The sequence below is a fragment of the Xiphophorus couchianus genome, chromosome 23 (genome assembly GCF_001444195.1).
Source record: "Xiphophorus couchianus chromosome 23, X_couchianus-1.0, whole genome shotgun sequence".
Taxonomy (NCBI): domain Eukaryota; kingdom Metazoa; phylum Chordata; class Actinopteri; order Cyprinodontiformes; family Poeciliidae; genus Xiphophorus; species Xiphophorus couchianus.
Window position 1 is genome coordinate 26553423 of NC_040250.1, and position 12437 is coordinate 26565859.

The 12437-nt window shown below is 37.8% G+C and overlaps 1 protein-coding gene and 2 long non-coding RNA genes across 6 annotated transcripts in view; 1 reads left to right on the plus strand and 2 right to left on the minus strand.

Moving 5' to 3' along the window:
* Positions 1-12437, minus strand: part of il1rapl2 (interleukin 1 receptor accessory protein-like 2) — a 382929-nt gene that overhangs the window by 89462 nt on the left and 281030 nt on the right. The window lies entirely within an intron of this gene.
* Positions 1-12437, minus strand: part of LOC114138917 (uncharacterized) — a 12664-nt gene continuing 227 nt past the window's right edge. Inside the window, exons 2-4 of the long non-coding RNA XR_003594346.1 lie at positions 10537-10538; positions 1486-1496; positions 1-12 (exon numbers count right to left, since the gene is read on the minus strand). This is a non-coding gene — a long non-coding RNA (uncharacterized LOC114138917). The remainder of the gene's footprint in view (positions 13-1485; positions 1497-10536; positions 10539-12437) is intronic.
* LOC114138916 (uncharacterized) overlaps positions 12296-12437 on the plus strand; it is a 23200-nt gene continuing 23058 nt past the window's right edge. Inside the window, exon 1 of the long non-coding RNA XR_003594345.1 lies at positions 12296-12366. This is a non-coding gene — a long non-coding RNA (uncharacterized LOC114138916). The remainder of the gene's footprint in view (positions 12367-12437) is intronic.

Sequence of the window (12437 nt, forward strand, 5' to 3'; positions counted from 1 at the left end):
AAGGAGCACACTCTAATTAGAAGACAGAAATCTCAGGTAGTGATTTGATGTTACAAATAAAAAACACTTTCCATTTGAATTTTTCCCTATTTGATTTCCTTTACTTAGTTGGGTGGTGGAGTTTCGCACCTAAAAGAAACCTCGTTTTAATAACAACAGTTGTATAGGCTCAGTATTACAGTCTTGGAAAGTTGTATTACAAAAACATTAATGCTTTTATTTATTCCCAAGATTAGTTCCTTTAATAAAAAATCTCATTTTATAGCCATTTTGTGTGGCAGAACTTGTGCTGTTTTGAATTGAGCGAAATGCCTCGACATTGCATTGATAAGTCATTCCTCACTGCAGAGCACAAACCAAACAACTTTTTTATGGGCTAGACGATTAACTGAGCTCCTTTTACAACCTATTTGCCTTTTGCACATCAAAACATTTACATCCCTGTGAAATGAATGGTTCTCCATGGATTGGAGAATAACTCACAAGAGCAATCTGGGAGAACCGTTGAAGTAAATCCTGATTTTGGAAAGTTCCAGATTAAACAAATTTGACTTCCCATCAGAATCTGGCAGAACACAGAGTTATGATCTGTAGATTTACGCATCACAAATCCAATAAGCATCTGAATAAGAACTGAACTGTACGACGGCCCAGACTTAGATCACTCTCTAAGGTTAAAGTACAACGCATCATCACTGTTTGCCGACGCAATAAGACAAAGTTTAAGCAAATAAAAAGCAAAAGTGACCTCCTGCCACCTCACATACAAAGAAAAACTCATTAAACCTGCTTAGTATTATAGGAATGAATTTTTCTGACTGACTGTAACCTTTTCAGAATGTTTTCTCATTTGGAGCGAATGCTAAAAACAGGCCAGGGGCGAGGCTAGCTCTTTACACTGACACTTATTAATGCAATATGCTACTACCCCAGATTTAACACACTCTTAAAACACACATGACACTTTATGTATTCAAACAAAGGCCAGCTCTCTGAAATGCCACCGCGTGACTTATTATTTGCACGAGGGTGTTTGCATGCAATTACTTCCAACGGCGATGTCTGAAATCCATCATTCAGAGTTTCATGAGCTTGTTTTGTGAAGTGTCTGATGAGCGTAATTAAGGCATAAATCTGCTTGTTTGCTCTATTAGATGTGTGGCCAGCGGGTAGAAAACAGCGTGTGCTGCTTGTACACACACACACACACACCCACACACACACACACACACACACCCACGCGCATTTATGTTATCGCCGACATCTGAACAAATGGCTTTCTCTGCTGCCTGGCTCTGTCTTGAAACAATTAGATGTTTTAAACTGTATCATTTATTTCAGCAGAGGGGAAATACTTTCTAATCCACGCAGTGCTGTGAAAAAGTTTTTTTGTCACACTCGGGTGTTTTAAGTAAATACTTGACTTTCTGACAAATATTACAGTTATAGACTCCTACTAAGAGAAAAGATTAAAAATTAAATTACAAGAATAAAGTCTTCAAATTACGTGAAAAAAGTCCCAATATTATAACTGTTTTTCACTTTTTGTGTTACAGTGGAATGTTTTAATAACAAACTGACTTTGTGATAAAGATTATGACAGAGTATTAAGGCCACACTTAGAAAATAAATTAATGATATTACGAGAATAAAGTCATACTATAAAGCGAATAAAGTCATAACAGAATAAAGTCTAAATAAAACGAGCATAAAGCCATAATAATATGAGAATATGAAAATAGATTCATACTGACTTTATTCTCACATTGTTGGCAAAGAGATCTCAAGATCTTTTTTTTTTTTAACCAACTTTATTCTTTTCAACATGTTTTATTTAGGTGCTTTCATGATTCTCTGCATCTCTGTCAGAAACGTGTGGCTAGTAAATTTGTAATCCATCGTGTTCAAGTCATATTTTAAAAGGGGCATTTAGTTTGTCTCATCAGCTCGTTTGATTTTTGAACTAATGTTTTTTAAAAGGTCAGATGTGACAACATGTTTCACTAAGAACCAAGCCAGTGGAGGGAACAGTAAAAGCAAAGCGGCTTTTCGTTTCATATTCAGTTCCATAAACTGTTACAATCCTGTTTTGCCACTTGAAAATGGAAAATAAAAATAGTTTTTCTTGGCCTTTTCACAAAGAACGAAGCCTCTAATTTTCCCCTAGTTTGTAAAGGACATAGCATTTTGTTTTGCCATTTTTCCCCATAACAGTTTGTCCAGAATTAGGCAAATTGTGATTTTATGTCCTTTTTGAAATAAAAGTATCCCAGCAACTCTTTTTTTTCTTTTTTTTTTTTACTTTAACCACTGACTTTGTGAAAGCTTGAAATGAAAAGGTTACAAACTGGTGGTTAACTAGATTTCAGGGAACAGCAACAAGCAGCCATGTATGTTAAACGTAGAAACTAGAGCAATGTTACAAGAGATCCGTTTCAGATGGTCTGACCTACAATACCTCGCAACCAATTCCTACTTGTTTCACTTTTCCTTATTTTACTATACGATGGTATTATCTTAGAACTAAAGAAGTAGCATCTAATAATGTAGAGCGAGCAGACACTCAGGATCAGACATTTTGCAAACGTCCCTCCTGGAGATGCACCAAACAGAATAATATCGGTATCAGTCCCAATATTGAAAAAAAAATTCTTGATCAGATATCGGTGACAATGTGTCCGATCCATACGGGTAGATCTTCTCAGTTTATTTCTATGTGTTTGCTCTGGGTGCTTTATTTATTTATCTTACATTATATTTAAATTCCTAATTGCATTTTCTGAATAATTTCTGAAAGTTTTGCTGCAGTTTATTTTTTTACATGTTTTACATTAACTGTGATTGCACTAACCAAACAGATTAAAGTTATTTTAACATCTTTGACCAAGTTTGCTGGTGTATTTAAGTGTTCTGTATTGGTGCATAGTTAGCAAATAAATGTGCAATTCTGCACATTTATGTCTGCGTTTCAAAAAAGAAACATTGCAAGTCAATTCAGTTTTTCTCTATCGGAAAAGTATCGAACAATACGAAATCTCAGACATCAGTATCGGTATCGGAAGTGAAAAAAGTGGACCGGTACGTTTCTAGTCTCAATACCAGAAATTGACCTATGCCTAATGCAAAACCCATATAGATGGCTCATTTAAATGTGAATGTTTTCAAAAAACAAATAATAAATCCTTGCACCAGTCCTCTAGAAGTTGATAAAAATGTCAGTACTCCTGTTTAAAGTGGAGCTAGCTGCCCCTTAATCACATGCAGATGGCTTCGGTGGTTTATAGGGTTTATAAAAGCATTCAGGGACAAGATCAAATTCTAAATTCGGAAACCTAACATTTTCACCCCAGCTGAAATAATGAGATTACTTTGGGATGATGGAATTAGTCTCTTGATGGTTTAAATTTTATTTGGCTGCACTATCCATGTTTCCTGTTTACCCAATAGCGTCTACATTAAGTATTTATTAGCCGTTTTGTGTGGATCCAGTTGTTAGCTCGCATTACTCCCTTTGAGATCTCACATTAGTGTTAACATTTCTCAGCTGACAATGAGCAGACTCCACACACAGTGGTAAAAAAAAAAAAGAAAAAGGATAATGGATGACCTTGTGATGACCTGTTTAAAACCACTGCCAGCTTCGTATTAAATTAACACGTTACAATTATTGTTTCCGATCCGTGTCCGACGCATTAACACGAACGGGAAATGATGTGATATTTCACAAACACCATAAGGAGACGAAACAATGACACTTGAACAATGCAAAAAAAAACGCCTGGGGGGAGAAAAACAAAGCTTTGCATGTACACAGCACTTTATGTCTTTTGATGGGAGACAAACAAATAATTCTGTTCCTTTGTCAGATAAACAGCCCTCTTTTGTCCCCGCTGCGTTTGTCGCATTGTTCATCAAGGCTCAAACATATTCGTGTTGATTGCGCTGACAGTTCATTGAATAGATGTCAGCGGTTCTCACTGCCTGAGTCTGGGACGGTGATAGAAAACAACATGCGAACAAGCTTATTTATACGTTTCCCCGTGAACCTGTGTGCGTCTGCTTTGTTCTTGTTTTGCTCCTATTAGTGTTTCTCCCTTGACCTCAGAGCTGCAGATCAATACGTGACAAATACAGTCCTGAAGCGACAGACACCGACTCCAGTTCAGTTCGTATCGTCTCGCGGCGCCCTAACAACAGTGATGAAATGCAATCTTTTTTTGTGTGTAGGCGTAGTGCACGTGATCCACACGGCGGAGTTAATTAAAATAAATATATTTTTATTCGTATGCGCTTCTGATTACCCGAACACACAAGCACTCCAGTGTGCCGTAATACCCATATTTCCAATAAATTTCCGTTCGTTTGGCCGTCACTGACCTTGCATAAAGGATGACGAATAGAGTGGGAGTAATAATAATAGAAAAAGAAAACAGCGTTACCGGATATCCGATTAAATTGCCACAACTTTTACAAGCCGCTTCAAATTTACAGATTTAATTACAGCGGCAGGCAGAAGGAAGGATTGGTTGTAGTTCAATTTACAGGACAGTAATAGGACAGAGTTCAGCGCTCATCTGAAGCTGGAACAGTTTGAGTGGCCAATAAAAGGATGAAAGGGAGTGAAGGAAGCACACGAAGCTCTTAGACGGCCACATTTGGATATTTGGATTCAGACATTTTAATGCTGAATGCAAAGTGCAACTTCAAAGTGTGCACACAACCAGAACTTTATTTTTTTATGACTTTAGTTACTTGGACCAGATATCTCAATGTTCAGATCTAAAGCTTTCAAGACCAAATCTCTCATCGTCTTCTGGTAAAGTCACTCTTTAGTAGATGTGATTGTTTCTTTGGACTAAATAGGAGGCTAAAAAAAACTAAATCCCTCTTTACCTTCAATTTTCCATCAAACATTTGGACATTTTGTGACATATTCTAATCTATTTTAAAAACGTTTAGTGCCATTTATGGAAGAACTACAAAGTAAAGCGTAGTACAAGAGGGTTGGTTTTTACCAGGCTAGTTTCCATTCAACTATTGTGCAAATCTTGGATGAATTTTTAAAATGGTGCAAAAATTTAAGAAAAAAATAAATAAATTGAGAAATAGGCATGTTTCCATCTACTGGTTTTAGTCAACCAGGCCATGCAAAGAAATAGCATGCACCACATTTCTCATAAAAATTGAGGGAGGTTTTCAGAAATGTGTTTCTATATGGCGGATTGTTCTGTTTGCTGTTTCCATCAACCTTTTCTAACGGGATAATTTGAAATGCAAACTTTGACGACTGAGAAATCTTCACGAGCGTCCCTACATACTCTCGTCTCCTCTTAAGCAATAAAAGGAACACAGTAGAGAAGAGAAGCATAAATACCACGCTTCTCTTTAGTAAGTAAGTCTTTAACGTAAGTACCCAATGTTGCATATCTCCATCTAAGAATTTCATATAGTACACAATCTATGCCTACGTAAGTACCTTATTATAAAAACTACTATTAGCCTTTAATGTAAAATATTGCTAACTGGGTATCAACAGGTAAACACGGCAAAACCTCTGAAAAATCTACGGATCCTCACCGGTTTTCCAATCTGGCTCAATACTCGTTACCCGTTCTGTGTCTTTGGATTGTTTCGTGATAAACTCGTGTCGTTGAATCCACCTTCAACAGCACTCCATCCTCTTGGCTAAAGTACATCCCACGCTGTGTATCTGCTGTTCATCTAAATCCATCTCTGTCTAGACTGGTGAGGAAGCAAAAAGCAATGAAGGAAAAGGGAGGGCAGTGGCGTTAAAAGAGGAGAAGAGGCAGACCGTCTATGTCTATGTGTCTCTGCCTGGTTTAATGATTGATACTATGAGGGTCCTCGTCCTGCTAAAAAAGAAATAGCGTTCTCATTGTATCAACGTGCCATGAGTCATGCAACAGCCTGCTAATCAACATGCTCCGAAGAAGCGAAAAGGCAGATAGGAACAGAGAGACAGATGATGAGAGAGGGAAAGCAGACAGAGAGAAAAGGCGATGGCAGTTTTATTAAAACGACACCATGGTTGGAGTCCTGCGCGCATCAAGCCAATAACACTTGCTATGCGAGCGGCGTGAAAAATACAAAATCAGGCCACAAGCAAAGTTGTTAGAACCATTTCACAGTCTACAGCTGCTGATGGTAAATCATGACAACAATCTGTGAAATTGTCCAGTAAATGCCTGGTCTGCTTCTTCATGACTGATTTGACGCAGCACAGTTGTGTTTGCAACGGGGAGCGAAGCGCTCCGACTCAGCTCAAAAACAAAGGTGGAAAACACTGTAAGTTTGTAACCGCGACGACAAGTGTGACACTGATTTTCGAACTCGCACATAACATTTGAGAAGAGAACGTTAAGTGATTTAAGCAGAATCCAACGTATCCACTTGGTGGAAGTCACATAATTGTATGCTGACAAAAAACAGGAAGGTGACACTTTGAAGACAACGTCTCTGCATTTGTATTGAAGCATAACGTTGATGGTTTCAGACTCAGGCCCCTTTCACCCGGAGACGATTTTAGGTGTATCTTCATGTTTTTGTCGTTTTGGTTGTGTGTCCACATGAATTTGGCATCTTGGGAGACCAGAAACAATTATTTTTAAGACCAGGTTCCAGAGTCGTTAAATTTCAGAACGCCGGTTTAATGTTTCTGTGTGGCCTTAAAAAACGTGTCTATTTTAAAACAATAACGTTGAAGCTCTATTTCTCTCAATCTCTCAATTACTTGTAAGAGCGTACCTCACTCTCACAAATAAGCACGCTACTGTTTGTTTTGTTTTCTTGGTGTGTTATTTGAGTTCTTCTCTGGCAGTGCCACCGATTGGTCCGGCATACGTACTACATCATTTCCTGTGGTGGGCGAACATTATTTTTTATCATTTACAAATCCTACCGTGCCCGTCTCGGCTCGTCTACAAAACTAAAGGTGGAGAAGTCGGAGGAGTGTTTCACGAGTAGCCATTGGCCAACGTGGATCCAAATAAACAAACAAACAAAGACAAAATAATATTCATTTGTGTAAGTGCCCGAGACATTTTCAGCCAAAATCCAATTGAGAAACCGTGGCATGTACGTCCAATCATAACTGTTTTGACATTTTTTAAAAACATTTTTATCATAGTGTAAGACAATATTTTCGTAAGGCATTCTATAGCTAGTCCATTGAACTACGAAATTATTATTAATATACCCTCAATAGCCAGACACTAGTGCTGACATTTAATTTAACACGGAATAAAAAAAATAATCCGACCAACATTTAGTTTTAAATCGTCGTCGGGGAATACACTCCTTCCACGAGGGTCCAGTTGGAGGAGGGAAAAGGAGAATTTGAAAAGCAATGAGTCAAACTAAGAGGAATTAATTAGCGTCTCATTAATCACATTCTGGTCGAAACTAATGTCTCATTCCACGAATCCAGACGGTGGGCAGGGAGCAGACGAAGGGTGGTGTCTGAGCGTGTGTCATGAGCAAACAGGGCGATGTGTAGCAGTAGTTAATGAAATGGGTGGTTATCAAGGCAAACAGGCTTCATTAAGCCCAGTGTAATGACCTGTGTCGCTTTTCATCTCTTCTTCACTCACTCTCTCTCTTCTCGTCTCTTGGCTCTCTTCTCTCTGCTTTCATTTTACGTTGCACGGAGTGGGCTAAACAACGGAGGAGAACAATGCCAGGAAGTTTAGAATGTCTCCCAAACGAATGTGAGCTCATCCTGATGCAGTTTGAGAAAAATGTTCACTGCATATTTACCACCGTAACTGCATGGCCCCCAGAAGACATCTCTTGGTGTTCCTCGAAAGCCGATTAAACGTTCAGGAGCCAAAAGCGGGGATCACCTGTCTAATATCCTGCTGCTCCTCCATAGCAACAATAATCTGTGACCCACAGAGGCACAGAGTGGTCAGAAAACCTCAATACCTGGTTGTATTTGGCACAAACTGCGTGGAACTGGTGCATGTTCTTCAACAAGATCTTTATGCTTGTCGATGTGCTGAAGGGGATTGTGGGATTTAAATTGTAGATTCCACATATTGTCTTCTGGATCTAGAGAAAGGGTAGGAACGTTTTAGGTGCTTTTACAGCTATCCAGTCTTTGCCAAACTAAAAAAGGTTGATTCTTTTGATGCAAAGTTGAGCTTGTTTCCTCTGAGGGCAGGTTGTCATTGTTGTCCTTCAACTAAAGAACGCCTGAGTGTCAAGTTGCTGGGGTCGGTCAAACAAAACGTAAAATTTGTTAATACAGGTTTGAAATCCTGACGGCAATTCTTATGTATTGCTTCTTAATTTGAGAACATTGGACAACGATAACTTAAGAAACCCAATCAAAGTCTAAAAGTACCACAAATGTTGTCGCGCACAAAAATGAACTAGAACAAATGTTAAAAGCGATAGGTGATATTTATGTCATCATCACAAAATAATGACCGTTTTCTCAAGATAATGAGACAACGTCTTTCGCTATCACGAGAAGACAATAGTTTTTTGAGATAACAAGATGATTATCTTACCTTTTCTCAATGGTTTCATCCAGGTAACGGTTTAATTTCCCGATGGATTTATTGAGATAAGATAATTTCTCGAGATAACGAGTTACGGTTACACACAGAAGAAAAAATAAATGTGGCACGTCTGACCCTTAATTAGTGTCGTTGTCTCAACAGCTTTTCATTCATACAAACCAAACAATCTTTCTACTTGACATTCGAAAAATATTCAACATTAAAACAATCAAAAAAGAAGTAAGAGAATATTAACAACAACCAGGAGTTTGCTTAAAACAGAGGATCATTGGAAAAAAAGGAATCAAACAGGCAATGGAAAAAAGTAAAAATCAAAGCAAAGGGACGGACCGAGGCCGCAGTCCAGATCACTTCTGATACACACATTCACACAACTAACGCAGGCGGAAAACACACGGAGGTTCAATCACAAAGGAAAACCTCCAGAACCGCTAAACAGTGAGAAATAACCTCACGCCTTGTCTTCTTTCCCTGGTTGCAAGGAGACGAAGCACTCCAGTCTGATGAAATGTAATTGTTAAGATATTCAGGTCACTGAAAGGTTACTCTGGCATACTTTATAATAAATTTAGCTTCCACGTTTTCTCCATTATCTCATTTCTTTCCCATCAGGATTAGTTTCTGTATTTTTTTCCGTCTCCCAGCACCTTCTCTTACTATTTAGCCTCAACTCTCCTTCAACCTGATTTCTGCTGCTGTTCTGCAAAACCTGCGTCGTTCGGTTGCTCCGCTGTAGCTTCTTATTGATTGCCAGCAGGAACGTGCTGTGATTTCATTTAGAGCCGAATAAAAACACTGAGCAATCCCCCCTGAGAGGAAATTAAAAAGGTAAAGGAATGCTTCAGTAATCTGATGATTGAATTATTAACTCACTCAGTGACTTCTAATTATTGAAATTAGAAAAAAATAATGAGTCGGTGAGATCAGATGCCCCAAGAAAGAAAGACAGAAAGAAAGAAAGAAAGACAGAAAGATTTGATTTTTAACACCACATTTATTTTTCAATAAAAATACATTTTGACAGCATTTAGTTCATTCTTTCATGCAAACATTGAATTGAAAACTAGCTTTCTATCAAACACAGAACATATGACATTATTAAAACACCACAAAGAGAAAAATTCCATTAAGTTATTCATCAATGAAAAGAACATAAATTCTACTTTTACTCTATGTTTTACCATCAGAATAAACATCCTGTCGACATTTTTCCCCAAAACACCATTTAGTTTATTTCTTCTACTAATATAAATGGAAAATTTTGCCTGTCCAATAAGAAAATTTAACAAATTCCACTTACTAGATTCCTTTTTTGTATAGCCTGCACCGAATATAAACGCTACTTCAGACCAATAGACACCACATTTTTTAAAAACATCTTCTAACAAGAAAAACAATGGTGAAAGTCTTTTACACTCAAGAAACATGTGAAAAATAGTTTCTACTTCTTCACAAAAAGGACATAATTCATTTAAATCTTTTCTAAATTTAACTATAAAACTGTTAACGCTTACAGCACCGTGCAAAATCCTCCACTGAAGGTCGCTAACCCTCTTACTCAAAGGCGGCTTATAAAAAACTCTCCATGTTGGTTTCTGATTATCCCCGACTTTAAACCTGTCTCTCCAAACAGTATCAGTTCTTCCACTTAATTGTTTCTTATTCAATCCTTGAACAACCAGTTTATACAAACATTTTCCAATCAACATATAAAAAATAAAATCTTTTTGAGCGATCAAGAGATGGCCCGTCAACGGATCCGTAGAATCAGGGAGTTCTTCTCCATCGCAAAAGTCCACCAGCATCTGCTTTTCATCCAAAGTCAATTTTCCAAGCCAGAGATCTAAAATAGTCCTCATGACTCGAATCAATTTCAACAGGTGTTTCCTGAAGAACCTTCAGAAAGAGCAGGAGCTTCTTAAAGAGACAGAGACCGAATTTCAATAATTATATAGTCAAATTTCTGTTAATTTATGTTTTTGTTATATACAGCTTTTGTATAACAACTGAGGGTAGCAGTTACTTGACTGTGCTATAAAATTGCTTTATAAGCCTGTAAAATACATAACCTGCCTCTTTAAAAATCCTTTTTAATTGTTTAGCGAGGGTAATCAAAGGTTAACCAGCTCTTCCACTCACTTTATCATCAAATAAAAACTGTCCTGACTAATTGTGCTACTAGCATGCTCACTTAGTGAGCAATTTAGTACACTAACTTATTTAAAACAGAGGCAAATCAGACACAAATCTAGGCAGCATAAGCTAGTGCTAACAAATGGTTAGCACTATTTTTGTAAGTTTTGCTCAACTTCTAGTATACAGAACTGCACTGGATACTTTCAGGAGATACTGGACATTCAAGGATTGAAGCGGGTTTGTTTATTTGAGGTTGTTTTTTGTTTTTTTTTTTAAATCGGTGCCCCGGGAAATATAAAAAAAACAACAAAAAAACCACAAGCTCTTTTTTCATTTTGAGCAAATAACTGATGACGTCAAACAAATTTAATCATACAAAAAATAGAAAGCAAACAATAAAAGGTAGAATCTGCAAACTAATAAATGGAAAATACAATGGAAAGACTAAGACTAGAAGATGATGGATTAAAAAAAAAAGAAAGGGAAAAGGAGGTTGTAATGGGCATTTGGAATACAGTAATGGAGCCATTAAACCTGCTTTTACCTTAGTGCTATTAGTTCTGAAAAATTTGGGAAAAAGGCCCTTCAGTGTGCCACAGTTTCCTCTGCTTTGTAATAGATTGTTTCTATGCAGCGGATAATGGATCTCAGAAGAGGAAAAAAGAAATGAATAATGGCTGTTTAGAAGACTTTTATGGATTTAATATAGGACCATTTGCCTTATGCATTTTAGTTAATGACTCTGGGTAGAACACTTTCCACAGTTAAGGTAAGAATGATTGCTCAGAGTGGACTTTGGGTAGAATTTAAGTATAATTGAGGCAATTTATTAGACATGCCCCCGTCTCTGCTGTGTATGCCAAAAGGTGCTCAGTAAAAAAGCCCATACGGCATTGTTTTCCCACCGAGGTTAGCTGAAGGAGTATCACTTTAGCTTTCAATGTCTTCTGATTCCATATGGTGTGCGAACATCTCTTAGATTTAAGCAAGCTCTGCACTGGTGGCAACATACAGTAAGTCTATACAGTGGACCCCTGTATTTGTGGGGTTTAGGCACCCGGATACCTAAAAGCCTTAACATACTTAAAATCCCACTCAGAATGCTCATAATTGTCCATTTTAATACTTCAAACATCAAATATACCTTTCACAGTAGAAAGCATCTTAGCACTACAATGAAAGCCAATATCTACAGGTTTCTTTAGCCAATCAGCTCAGAGGAAAATAAACGGGGCTCCTGGATCGGCTGCTTTGCAAACGCCAGCCGATAGCATGTCAATTAGCATTGCGCCGTGGTTTATTTAGCTTCCGAAGCTGCATTTTCTTTCAAATATTTTAGATGTGCTCAACACACACACACACACAAAAAAATCAGTGACGTTCCAAATAATGAATTGCCAACAGGTGATTGTAGGTAATGACGAAGAAACCAACTTACCATTCCATCAGTGGCTATGCTAACGAGCGTTAGCGTTCATGACAGGCTCTGCTATCAGGCAGAAGCGGTAGCATAGAAAGGGGAGGGCCTGAGTAGCGCAGACGCAAGCATAGCTGACAGCACTAAGACCCCCCTCCTGTCTCTGATGGCTTGTTTCTGACGTTGTTTCTGTACTGGAGCTGAATTCTGTCACAGATTATCGCTGTCATTTTATAATGTCAGGGCATAGTAACAGTTTTACCAAATGTGTAAATAAATGTTGCATATTACCAGAGTTTAAGAATAAATCAAAACTTGAGTATGGATGAATGTCACCC